Source organism: Pongo pygmaeus, chromosome 16 (assembly GCF_028885625.2).
Source record: "Pongo pygmaeus isolate AG05252 chromosome 16, NHGRI_mPonPyg2-v2.0_pri, whole genome shotgun sequence".
Taxonomy (NCBI): Eukaryota; Metazoa; Chordata; class Mammalia; order Primates; family Hominidae; genus Pongo; species Pongo pygmaeus.
The window spans coordinates 35,844,132-35,856,749 of NC_072389.2; the positions used below are offsets into that span (position 1 = coordinate 35,844,132).

The 12,618-nt window shown below is 47.2% G+C and overlaps 1 protein-coding gene across 2 annotated transcripts in view; it reads right to left on the reverse strand.

Annotated features, from left to right (window-relative positions):
* Positions 1 to 12,404, reverse strand: part of OTUD7A (OTU deubiquitinase 7A) — a 402,045-nt gene extending 389,641 nt beyond the window's left edge. The window contains exon 1 of one of the 2 annotated variants that reach the window (XM_054450328.2): positions 12,226 to 12,404. The gene's annotated coding sequence lies outside the window, so the exon portion shown is untranslated. The remainder of the gene's footprint in view (positions 1 to 12,225) is intronic. The other variant, XM_063652530.1, reaches the window with a different exon arrangement.
* Between the last annotated feature and the right edge of the window lie 214 nt (positions 12,405 to 12,618).

A 12,618-nucleotide genomic window follows, 5' to 3' on the forward strand; every position in this document is an offset into this window, starting at 1 on the left:
GGGCAAGGGTGGCAAGGAGACTGAGGTGGACCACAGCCACTGACCAGAGTAGTCATAGTCAAGATGTTCAGGGAGGCCTGAATGCCTTAGCCCGGAGGTCCAATGCCTCTTGCTGTGCAGCATGGCTAGAATGGAAGGCTTCGTTCAAAGACCCCTCTACAAAAGGGAAATCCCAGACAGAGAAAATTGGGGCCAGAGGAAGAGGCAGCAGCTCAGCTGCCAAATGCCCAAGTGCAGCGGGACGGGACCCAACCTTGCAGGACAGGGCAGCAGGAATAGTTAAGGGCACAAAGACTTGTCCAAGGAAAACACTATTAAGGAGGGAAAGCAGATATTTGCTCTCACGGATGTACAATGCCATACAGATGCTGCTGCCACAGAAGACAGCAAGCCTAGAGACACAGGAGAATGAGGCAAACATAACAAACATAACAAGAACAACGGCCAGGTTCCCCGTCTTGGCTCACATCCCCATCCCACTGCACACCGCCAACCCAGCCAGCCCCACCATTCACTGGGCTAGCCGCTGTGTTAGCCGCGGGCAGAGTCAGCCTCACAGTCTTCATTTCAGCCTCCCACAGACGTTACTAAAATGTCAGAGAGGCAGTGGTGGAGTCCACCAGACCAGCTATCACCAGGTGAGGGGCAGTCACATGGGGCCTGAAGACAGGGTATCCCAAGTGTGCCAGTCACTCTCACCACTGCAGAAAACCACAGACTGCCATCCTCAGTCTCCTCACCTGTAGAATGGGAACAACTTCCCTCCTGACAACAGAGTTATTGGGAAGATCAAATCAGATAATCTACACAAAAGTATTTTGCAAACTGCAAAGCACTATAAAACTGCAAAGACATGATGATATGCTGTACGTAAGTTAACAAACCTGGCAAACAGTTTGATTTCCTTCTGCATGGCTGTACATCTTACCATTGTTTGTTTTAATAACAAAACTGTATCTTATTTTTTTGTTGCTATTTTATTTTTTAACTTGACAAAACTGTATGTTTTTGTTGTTTATATTTTGGTGTACAACACATCATGTTGTACATGGAAGGGCTAAATAGAGCTAATTAATGTACGCATTACCTCACATGCTTATTACTTTTTATGGTAAAAACACTTCAACTCTACTCTTAGCAATTGTCAAGTCTATAATACATTGTTAATAATTTAGCCACCACATTATACAACAGATCTCCTGAACATAAACATTTGTAAGCCAGCTATATATTCAGTTAAGTGATACAAAATTATCATTTGATCAAATAGTAAATGTTCTACCAGTTCATCTTGCAGATGTCTTTCAATTTTCTGCTTTAAGGAGACCAACTTTCTTTCCCCCTTGTGGGATAATATATAAGAAGAGAAAAGGAACTCATGGTCCTCCCTGTTTCTCCTGGACCTGTCTCCCTGCATTTCTAAAGTTATAAGAACTTCCTTGAAGCTAGTGGTTCTCAAGCCCAGAATCAATACGGGCTTTTATAAAAGTCCCAATGGGTTCCAAGGCTGTGGCTTGGTTGCTGATATCAGAACCTCTAGAGGAAGTGCCCAGACACTAAGATTTTTAAAGTACCCATATCGTTTCAATAGGAAGTGGAGGACCCCCGGCCTGGGCCCTTCAGAGAGCCAGGACAGCCGCAACTCTGAGCACGTACCCAGCAGTGACACAGGCCTTGCAGTGGTATCTTCCTTTCTGGGGAGATATTAAGAGATTTTGAGGTTTAGGATTTGCCACCATTTTTTAATATAGGAAGGTAATGTAATCAATCATCTTAATTGATCAAGTCTTTTCTTCCATTATGAATTTTCTTTTTTTCTTAAGGATTGTTTCAAATATGACATATTCATGTGACCTTCCATTTTCTCTTTTCTGTCACTAACATTTTCAAGGTAGTACAACTAATTTATTTCATTCTTAAAAATCTATGGAATGGAAAATCTGAAACTCTAATTCTTCTTTGAACTCACACTCTGCTGTATGACAAGCAAGTCCCATTACAACTAATCAGTAAATTATCTGGGTTTTGTTTATTTGCAACCCAAGTAAACACAATTTTGCATGCCACTGAACTGCAAGCTTAAGTATGAAATGTTTCAAATTTTATATAAGCAACTTTCTCAACTGCAATGCTTCTGAACTCATGGGAGCTAAGCAATTCGAGAAAGAATAATTAAATTTCTAATTTTAATTCCCATAGGGCTATTAAATGCATTTAACAAACATGAATGGAGAGACTGTTCTGAACAAGGTGCCTCAGAGATGTAATAAGAAATAATGCATGAGCTTCTCCTCAAGGGCTTAAGAGTCAAAGGGAGAAACGATGTCCACACAACTCATTTCTAATTATAAATACTTGTTCAAATGCTCAGTATTCTCCTCGACCCCAGAAGTGGAGATAAATATATATATATATGTATATATATATATTTTTTGGGACGGAGTCTCGCTCTGTCGCCCAGGCTGGAGTGCAGTGGTGCAATCTCGGCTCATTGCAAGCTCCACCTTCTGGGTTCACGCCATTCTCTTGCCTCAGCCTTCCAAGTAGCTGGGACTACAGGCGCCCGCCACTAGGCCCAGCTAATTTTTTTTTTTTTTTTTTTTTTTGTATTTTTAGTAGAGACGGGGTTTCACCGTGTTAGGCAGGATGGTCTCGATCTCCTGACCTCGTGATCTGCCTGCCTCAGCCTCCCAAAGTGCTGGGATTACAGGCATGAGCCACCACACCCGGCCAGAGATAAATATTTTTAAGACACCTAATTTTTCCTGCCTGTTCTCTCACAGCTTTGAGCAGGGCTTCCCTTCCCCTTGATTAGTCAGTACTTTGGGAGAACTAGGAAATTAATTTTGCACAGAATCATGGAGTTGAAAGGGGTATCAGAGTAGGCAGCTACAGTTCTTCATTTCACATGTTCAGTTAAGACCTAGAGAATATCCCCAGAGTGGGGACCCAAGCCAGAATGAGGCCTCCTCTAGGCTGGGGGCACTCTCTTTCCCCAGCCTGGACCAGGTTCTCTAGTCACTAGTCAACGGGCATGGAAAGAGTCTAACGTGAATGCAACCACACACCGATCTTCTAATAAACCATACATGCTAAGCAGTGGGCTGGCTCACCTGTATCCACTCCTCTTCTAGGCCCCTGAAGCACCTTTTCTGATGATGCATTTCTGAACATACTGCTTGCCAGACTGTAAATGGGATAAGTCAGCTTTGGTAGAAGAAACCTTGTCTACCTCTTCCAGAACAGGCAGAGGACCCTGGAGGGATGTCCCAACTGGCTGCATGTGCCGTGTCTGAGAACCCAGAGTCAGTGGGCACTTACAACCACGTGGACCCAAGAGCTGAGTTCACATTCAATACCTCGACAAGGCAGACACAATAATCAAGAGATTTGGGGATGAACTGCAACCCATCCTGGCAATTCTAGGACATATTTCCAAGGGATCAAGTACAGCCTTTCAATGTGCCTACCCAATAGCTGCAGACCCGCAATGCCAAGTTAAACAGACAACCAGAGAGTTTTCACTCAATCTAATAATCTAACGCTGTACTTGCAAAGGACCCACATCCTTCCTTGGGGGCCCATGTCATCCCACAGATGGCAAAGACACCCCTGTGTCCTTCACCATGACAGTCAACACCAATGGCAAGAGATGGCCAGTGGTCTCAGAGCCAACGACATGCTCTGGGAGCAGCTCTAGGCTCTGCAAGGGAATACACTTAGGGTAGAGGTGACAGTGCAGACCCTAGCCTGGCGTCATGCCTCCCCCAGGGGAAAATGCCAAGACCACCCTCTCTGGCAGTACCTCAGGTCACAGTCACTGCCCACTCTCCTCCCTGAAATCTACTCCCAGGACTCCACCTTTGGAATGCTATTCTTTTCCTCTCTCCCACCCCCTAGTTTTTCATGTAAAGGACTAATCTTTAATCATCCCCAAGGATAAGGAAGTATGTTCTGTAATGATCCTGCCCAATGAGCCCTTGTGTACCTGTTATTCTCATGCAGAGCAGCACCTGAGATACAGGAGACATAACCGGCTTCCCGGGGAGCTTGCTATCTACTCTGAGTGTGAGGAACTTCACTTAGCATTGCTTAACAGAGCTGGCTTGTATTAGTTCATTTTCACACCACTGATAAAGACATACCCGAAACTGGGAACAAAAGGAGGTTTAATTGGACTTACAGTTCCACATGGCTGGAGAGGCCTCAGAATCACGGTGGGAGGTGAAAGGCACTTCTTACATGGCGGTGGCAAGAGAAAAATAAGGAAGAAGCAAAAGTGGAAACCTCTGATAAACCCATCAGATCTCATGAGACTTACTCATTATCACAAGAATAGCACAGGAAAGACCATCCCCCATGATTCAATTACCTCCCCCTGTGTCCCTCCCACAACATGTGGGAATTCTGGGAGACACAATTCAAGTTGAGATTTGGGTGAGGACACAGCCAAACCATATCATTATGCCCCTGGCCCCTCCAAATTTCATGTCTTCACATTTCAAAACCAATTGTGCCTTCCCAACAGTCCCTGAAAGTCTTAACTCATTTCAGAATTAACTTAGAAGTCCACAGTCCAAAGTCTCATCTGAGACAAGGCAATTCCCTTCTGCCTATGAGCCTGTAAAATCAAAAGCGAGCTACTTACTTTCTAGACACAACTGGGGGTACAGGTATTGGGTAATACAGCCATTCCAAATGGGAGAAATTGGCCAAAACAAAGGGGTTACAAGGCCCAGGCAAGTCCAAAATACAGCAGGGCAGTCAAATCTTAAAGCTCCAAAATGATCTCCTTTGACTCCATGTCTCACATCCAGGTCACGCTGATGCTACAGATGGATGCCCATGGTCTTGGGCAGCTCCACCCCTGTGGCTTTGCAGGGTACAGCCTCCCTCCTGGCTGCTTTCAGGGGCTGGTGTTGAGTGTCTATGGCTTTTCCAGGTGCACGGTGCAAACTGTTGGTGGATCTCCATTCTGTGGTCTGGAAGATGGTGGCCCACTTCTCATAGCTCCACTAGGCAGTGCCCCAGTAGGAACTTGTGTGGGGGCTCTGACCCCACATTTCCCTTCTGCACTGCCATAACAGAGGTTCTCCATGAGGGCCCCACCCCTGCAGCAAACTTTCACCTGGGCATCCAGGCATTTCCATACATCTTCTGAAATCTAGGTGGAGGTTCCCAAACCTTAATTCTTGACTTCTGTGTACCCACAGGCTCAACAGCACCTGGAAGCTGCTAAGGTTTGAGGCTTCCATCCTCTGAAGCCACAGCCTGAGCTCTACGTAGGCCCCTTTTGGCCACGGGTGGAATGGCTGGGACACAGGGCACCAAGTCCCTAGGCTGCACACAGCTCAGGGACCCTGGGCCCAGTCCATGAAACCACTTTTTCCTCCTGGGCCTCCAGACCTGTTCTCCAGAGGGGCTGCCATGAAGGTCTCTGATGTGGCCTGGAGACATTTTCCCCATGGTCTTCGTGTTTAACGTTAGGATCCTTGCTACTTATGCACATTTCTGAAGCTGGCTTGAATTTCTCCTCAAAAAATGGGGTTTTCTTTTCTACTGCATTGTCAGGCTGCAAATTTTCTGAACTTTTATGCTCTCTTTCCCTTTTAAAATGGAATGCTTTTAACAGCACCTAAGTCATCTTTTGAATGTTTTGCTGCTTAGAAGTTTCTTCTGCCAGATACCCTAAATCATCTCTCTTAAGTTCAAAGTTCTACAAATCTCTAGGGCAGAGGCAAAATGCCACCAATCTCTTTGCTAAAACATAACAAGAGTCACCTTTGCTCCAGTTCCCAACAAGTTCCTCATCTCCATCTGAGACCACCTTGGCCTGGACCTTATTGTCCATATTGCTGTCAGCATTTTTGTCAAAGCCATTCAACAAGTCTCTAGGAGATTCCAAACTTTCCCACATTTTCCTGTCTTATTCTGAGCCCTCCAAACCGTTCCAACCTCTGCCTGTTACCCAGTTCCAAAGTCACTTCCACATTTTCCAGTATCTTTTCAGCAACGCCCCACTCTACCGGTACCAATTTACTGTATTAGTTTGTTTTCACCCTGCTGATAAAGACATACCCGAAACTGGGAACAAAGAGAGGTTTAACTGGACTTACAGTTCCACACGGCTGGGGAGACCTCAGAATTACAGCAGGGAGTGAAAGGCACTTCTTACATGGTGGCGGCAAGAGAAAAATGAAGAGGAAGCAAAAGCAGAAACCCCTGATAAATGCATCAGATCTTGTGAGACTTATTCACTATCATGAGAATAGCATGAGAAAGACCAGTCCCATGATTCAATTACCTTCCTCTGGGTCCCTCCCACAACACATGGGAATTCTGGGACATACAATTCAAGTTGAGATTTGGGTGGGGATACAGCCAAACTATATCATGGCTAATGACTTTTAACTCCAAGAATCCCCAAGCCATAGAAGCCCCTCCATTCTTTTTACCCACACCTCCTCTTCCTACACACACACACACACACACACACACACACACACACACACACACACACACACACAAGTCAAAGCAAGTTCATCTAAGCAACGCCTTGGTTACAAGTGCAAACTACAACTACATCAACTGTCAAAGGATAGAAACTGGGCTGATGGTGAGACAAACACTGTCTCCAGTTCCTTTTATTGAACAACTTATCAATCTAGAACTTAAGAACCCATGGCATACACTCACTCATCCGCTCTACTGTAAAGCCTACAGGATGGCCCAAGAGATATTCTGCCCTTGCGGCCCCCCCGGGGCTGTGCCCAAGGTCACACAACTGGTCATCAAGTCCAAGTGAGCTGGAAGCATGTCTCATTTATTTTTACTGTTCAGTGATGATTCTTTCAAGAGATGGTATATTATTTAAAAGACAGTCGGAACAAACACTCCAATTCATACATTTTAAAAAGAAAAAGTTAACTATGTACCTCTTGGATGTCAAACAATTTTTGTAAAAGGCATGAAAAATTACACATGCAAATGTGTTGCCCACACTACAATAACACACGTTGTCTTGAAACATCAAATCATCATTAGAGGAATTGTGAGGAAATGGGCTGCAACCATGGTATGGTTTTTAGACCCCCAAGATAAAAGGGTATAGCATGGACTTCAGGAATGATGTAAGGTGATCTGGGGGAGGAGGACGTGCTGAGTCCCAGGACACTGTGCATTGTGTGGTCTCTTCTGCAACGAAGACATGACAGGCTAACAGGCTAACCCTAAGCTTACTGTAAAAACTCGGAGAACTTAATTCATAGAAAGTTCCTAAAATGTGAGCGCATAAATTATTTGGGTAAATTATTTGAAGATGGGTGTGTTAGCCCTGCGGGCATGAAAACTGGGGTTTTCTCAGAGGTAGCAAGGTTCAACCTGTCTGCACCACAGATAGATGTCTGCTCTCACTCCAGGCAGCCACCTCCTCTTGAGTGAGCTCCTAAACCTTTGTCTCAGTAACTGAGAAACTTAATCTAATCTCACAGAGGGATGGGTGTATGGTCTGTTCACACCAATCCCCAGCACCATGTGAAACTTAACAGTAATCTAATAAAACAAATGAAATGCTGAACAGACAAGGAAACGAATTTCAAAGGTCTAATTTTATATTTCATAAAAGTCAATATTGCATCTTACTCATGTATATTCATTCAGACATCAAATTTCCATTATATTTATAAGGAAAACAAGATTAACAATAAAATATGCTCAAATAGAAAATATTTCTTTGGAAGGAGAAACTAAAAATACTTCAATCCTACAAAATGAGTTTACTTTAGACTTATCTACTTAACTAAGAGAGATGTACTTAAAACTTGTATTAGCATTAATGTGTATTTGACTTCTCAGAACGTGAGATGCTGTAGAGCAGAAACTGGTAATAGCAAGGACTGGGGTTTTGTGGAATCATGCAATTTTACCAAACAAGGCTCTAGATGCATGGGAGACTAACTCTTTCCCTTGGCCACGAGGAACCTAGAGCATGGCAGGCCAGGCCTTGGCCAGCTGTAGCTGCTGTATGGCCCACTCCCTCCCAATCCTAGTCTATACTCCCCCACTTCCTGGTCCAGAAATGCTGTGTGCAAACCAGCCAGCTAAACACGCCTCCACAACACAGGCAAGTAATAAGGCGGCGTCCGGTCCTTCTCTCCATTTCAGCTTTTTAAAGACTTATTTTTAACCCACTTCTCCCGTCTGTTACTATGAATGATGAAGAACGCCATTCCAAAAGTGTGACGAAGGCGGTTCCCCCTTGTGGCATCTGTGTTAAGGCCATCTTATTCTTGGTCTCACACACAAACTTTTTGGGAGACATGGCAGTCTACCAATGGGCAAATAAAATTCTTTTTCCAAGGTTCAAGGGTAAAATATTTTCACATTAAATATGTTACAAAAAAGAACCAGCATATCTTATTCCCATTTTGTCCTCAAGGATGAACAGCTTCTAAAGGGATTTGGCATCACCTATTTTACATCTAGTGGCGCTTCCCCTTTAACCATTTACAGTGTTCAATCAAGGTGAAGAGCCTGATTCACTAAAGCTGAAAAACATGTTATTCCCATTTGCCCCCTTGAAATCAGTAGTTCAGTTTTCCACGAAATTTAAATGGAATAAGAAGCATAAAGAAATGCCCAGTCATAGCACTGGGCTAGTTCTCTAGTAGGGCATCTGTGAAACTTCTTTCCTTTTAAAGTGTGATGTTCCCTTTCGCACAGGGCCTCCATGAGGAACCTCAGTAGGAGAGAGGAGTCTTTGGTCTTCAGTAACACACCCAGATGTTGCAATGACCATCTAAGCATGGGAAACACCCATCCCAACTCACCAAGATGGCCCTGGAGCACAAGCTGGCCTCTCTGAGCTCAGTCCCTGCGAGCAAAAGCCTCCCAGGGAACATGTGGTTGAATAACCTGGCACACACTTAAAATCAGATAAAGCACATTTTAAGTGAAAAAGCACAGTTGCCTTTTTTTTCTTGTTTTCATTTTATAGGGAAAAATAAAAGCACAGTAATGAAACGTTTTTCATCAGAGAAATTTTGAGGCCAAGAGCCCTTCCCATCTCATTTAGGCACGTCATGGAAATAAATGCGGCACCATCAGGAGGTCAGAGGCCATGACTTACACACAGCTTGCTCAGAGCAAAGTGCCCCTTCCCTCCTCCATCAGGCTTGGGGGCCACAGGAGTTACTTCCTAAGTGGACACCTGCCACGTATAATCCAGTGCAAGGGGTCAAATAGGCCCCTCTGGGAAGTACCACCACACAGGGTCACAGGGCCTAAGTCAATGGGGAGTCAAAGCCAGGAGCAAACATCAAGGGTGTGCAGGAGAGGATTTCCACAGGGTTGCCCTGGCTGGCACATTCATGCCCTGACCAGGACACCGGCCTGTAGTTCACTGAAGTCAACTTTCTCTTCTCCAAACACTCTCACTTCCGCAGTCTGAGAAGGCACTCAATCCTGAGACTCAAAGTGTGCTAAGAGCCACCTTCCAAAGACATGGAGCCACTGAAGCAATCTCTGCTAGGGAGGCCTACATTCCAGACTCCACAACCTCTGGTCATTCAAGTATGTGCCCCCAACCCTTCCTTAAGTTTCCATCTCTTGGAAGACAGGCATGCGGGAGCAGAGAGGGAGGGGCGGGGGGAATCGGGGGCGGAGCACACCGGCGCACACACACGCACCCACCTCAACTTGGAGATCCACTCCCAAGGTGGCTCTGACACAGGCCCGCCAAGCCGCGTTTAGCACGCCCCCTGCTGGCCCACAAGAGCTGATTCAACCTTTCTTCTGTGGGCCTAAGGCATGAATAAATGACCTTAAGATCCCAGAGGGAACAGAAAGAAAATCAGGGCAATTTTTATTTCTTAGAAACGGAAGATGTGACAGTGATCTCTTTTGGGAGATCACTGACAACTCCCAAATTTAAGCACTCTAAACATACAAGGGGGATGAAGAGGGTTTAAAGTGGTTGTTTTAAAATGTTTTAGGGAAATAAGTGACCCATACCTAAAGATTTGGTGGAAACACTTGCATTTGAAGTTTTACAAGTACTACAGTGAGTTAAACCATAAACGTGGTGAATATTTTCACGAGTCTACAGGTGAAAAAAAAAAGATGGATACGGGGCCAGATTGATTTCACAGACTCCATTTTCAAAGAGTTTGCAATCCAGACCCTGAAAAACCGATCTTCAAACTATTGAGGACATGTTGTAAAGAAGAATCTCTGCCACAACTCAAGAGTTGAGTTCTAAAGCAACTACACACAGCGGGAGCAGTGTCATCCAAAAGCAGCTCATTTGGAGCCAGTTTCTCATCTCACTTAGGCACATCATTGGAAATAAATGCGGCACCATCAGGAGGTCAGAGGGCAAGAATTACACATACTTGCTCAGAGAAGGGTGTCCCCCTCTCCTTCTCCACCAAGCTTGGGGGCCTCAGGAGTTACTTTCTAAGGGAAAACCTGCCACCTATGATCCAGGCCCAGGTGAGACCCGCACGTGGCAATACTTCCTAAAGCGGTGATTTCCACCCATTATCAGCCTGAACACTAAAGGCCTAAGTAACCACTGTTTTCCCATTCTTTTCACACCAATACAGGGTTCAAAAGATTGAAGTTCCTAACCAGGTTCTAACTTTTGAGTGGCATATGGTATTAAATTCCTTACAGATCCAATACAATCACACTAATAATTTAAGGCATGCTTATTTTAACCAATTAGGAGGTGTCATTAATTATTAAATACAAAAATGTCAATACTTTTGTCCCTTATTGGATATCCTTTCGATACGATAGGCTTAAGCAGATACTCAGATTGTCTTGGGAACTTGCTTAGTTTTGTTCCCATAAGAATTGGTACTAATGGCACACTCACAATAAAATAATGGAGTGTTGATCCCATTTAGCGGGGAATGTTTACCCAGAACTGAGTGTGCCGTGCAGATCTACGTCTGTTCTCCTGAACCCTCTTTGGGTCTTGAAGAGGCCTTTGAAGCTGGTGGGACACACAGCTGCTGGGAGGACCCTAGTGAACCTGCCTCCCCGCCTTCGCCCAGGGCAGGCTTTTCCCGGGCACACCCTGGAGGAGGAGGATGGTAAAGAAGGACACCTGCAGATTTTCCTGAAGCAATTAAGACCTGTAAAGATTTAAGCCCCGCTGTCAACCTTTTAAATATTTTAAAAATATTATCTGCCCCATAATATTTTTAAAAATTGCTTCTCTTACAGCCCACTTCCATTTACAAAGCTATCACCCGGCGGTAACCATGTGCATGTCATACATGACTTTCCCCTGGATCCTTGTGCTGTGGATGAAGCGTTTCCCTGATCGGGGTCTCACAAGTTTCCCTTCAGCTACTCTTAAATCTATACATTCTCAAGCCAATAGACAGAAATAAAAGTCATTTGCACGTGTGTGAGGTAGCTGAGTTTACAGAGCAGAGGCAAATCCATTTTATTACAGAGATTCTCAAACGGCTGCAATAGCTTCACCGGGAGGGAGGAGGGTACACTTGAGCGGTTGTGTCCAATGAAGGAAAGTTTTAGTTAATGATGACATCACTGACATCTCCCAAATTTAAAGGAGCACTTAAAGCACCGCAGATGCAATTTTTTCCCCTCCAATGAGGAGATACTAGGGAAGGCCTCTGGGTTCACAGCCAAATTGCATTAATGGTTTGCCTGCTGTCCAGCGAGACCCAGCAGAGAGAGCGGGACGGCGGTGCGCGGGGCCGCCGGGGACCCACGCAGCTACAGCTCCGGTGCCCGGCGAGCGGCCTCGCGCGCGGCTCGGGGCCGGGCCCTGCCCGGCCGTCTGCCAGAGCCGCGGGACCCCCGACGCGCGCGCACGGACCGAGGGGCCAGTCGCCCCACGCCTGGCATCACGTTCCAGTGCGGACAGCCAAAGGGCTGAGCGGAGGCAGCAGCCCCGACCCAGCGGGAGCGCCGCGCCCTGCCCGAGAGAGGCGCGCCACGCCGGGCCGGAGCCGGTGGCCCCGGAGCCCGCGGGGTCCGGAGCGGAGCCCGCAATGCAGACGCGCCGGCAAGCCCAGCTGGGGCCCGCGCCCCGGCCCCGCGGTCGCCCGGCCTCAACGCCCACCTGCCTCGCCACGGAGCTCGGGAAAGAGCCGGTGCCGGCCCTGCGCCGGGACAGCGCACCTGCCTGGTCCGCGGGCCCAGCCCCGCCGCCCGCCGGCAGCACCGCGGCCAGCGCCGTCTTACCTGCAGCGCCGCGCCGCTCCGCTCCGCCAGCCCGCAGCGCCGCAGTCGCCGCTACCCGACTTCCATTTTCTCTCGCTTTAAAGGAAAACCAGATCAGCTGTTTTGCTCCCGCTCGGGCTCCGCGGCCCCCTCCCCAGCTGCCGCTCGCGGTCCCGGTGGCCTCTCCTCCCCCGCCTCCTCCCGCGCTCCGCTCCGCCCCTCGCGCCCCTCCGCTCCGCCCGCGGCCGCGCGCAGCGCCCGCCTCCCGGCTCCGCCTGCTGCCTCCTGGCGCGCGCCCTCCTCTGACGTCATCGGTCGCGTTCGCGCCCCGCCCCCGCCCCGCGCGAACGTGCGCGCGCCGCGCCCTGTGCCCCGCCCCCGCACCTCCGGGGCCGGGCACGGAGAGCGCGTGCT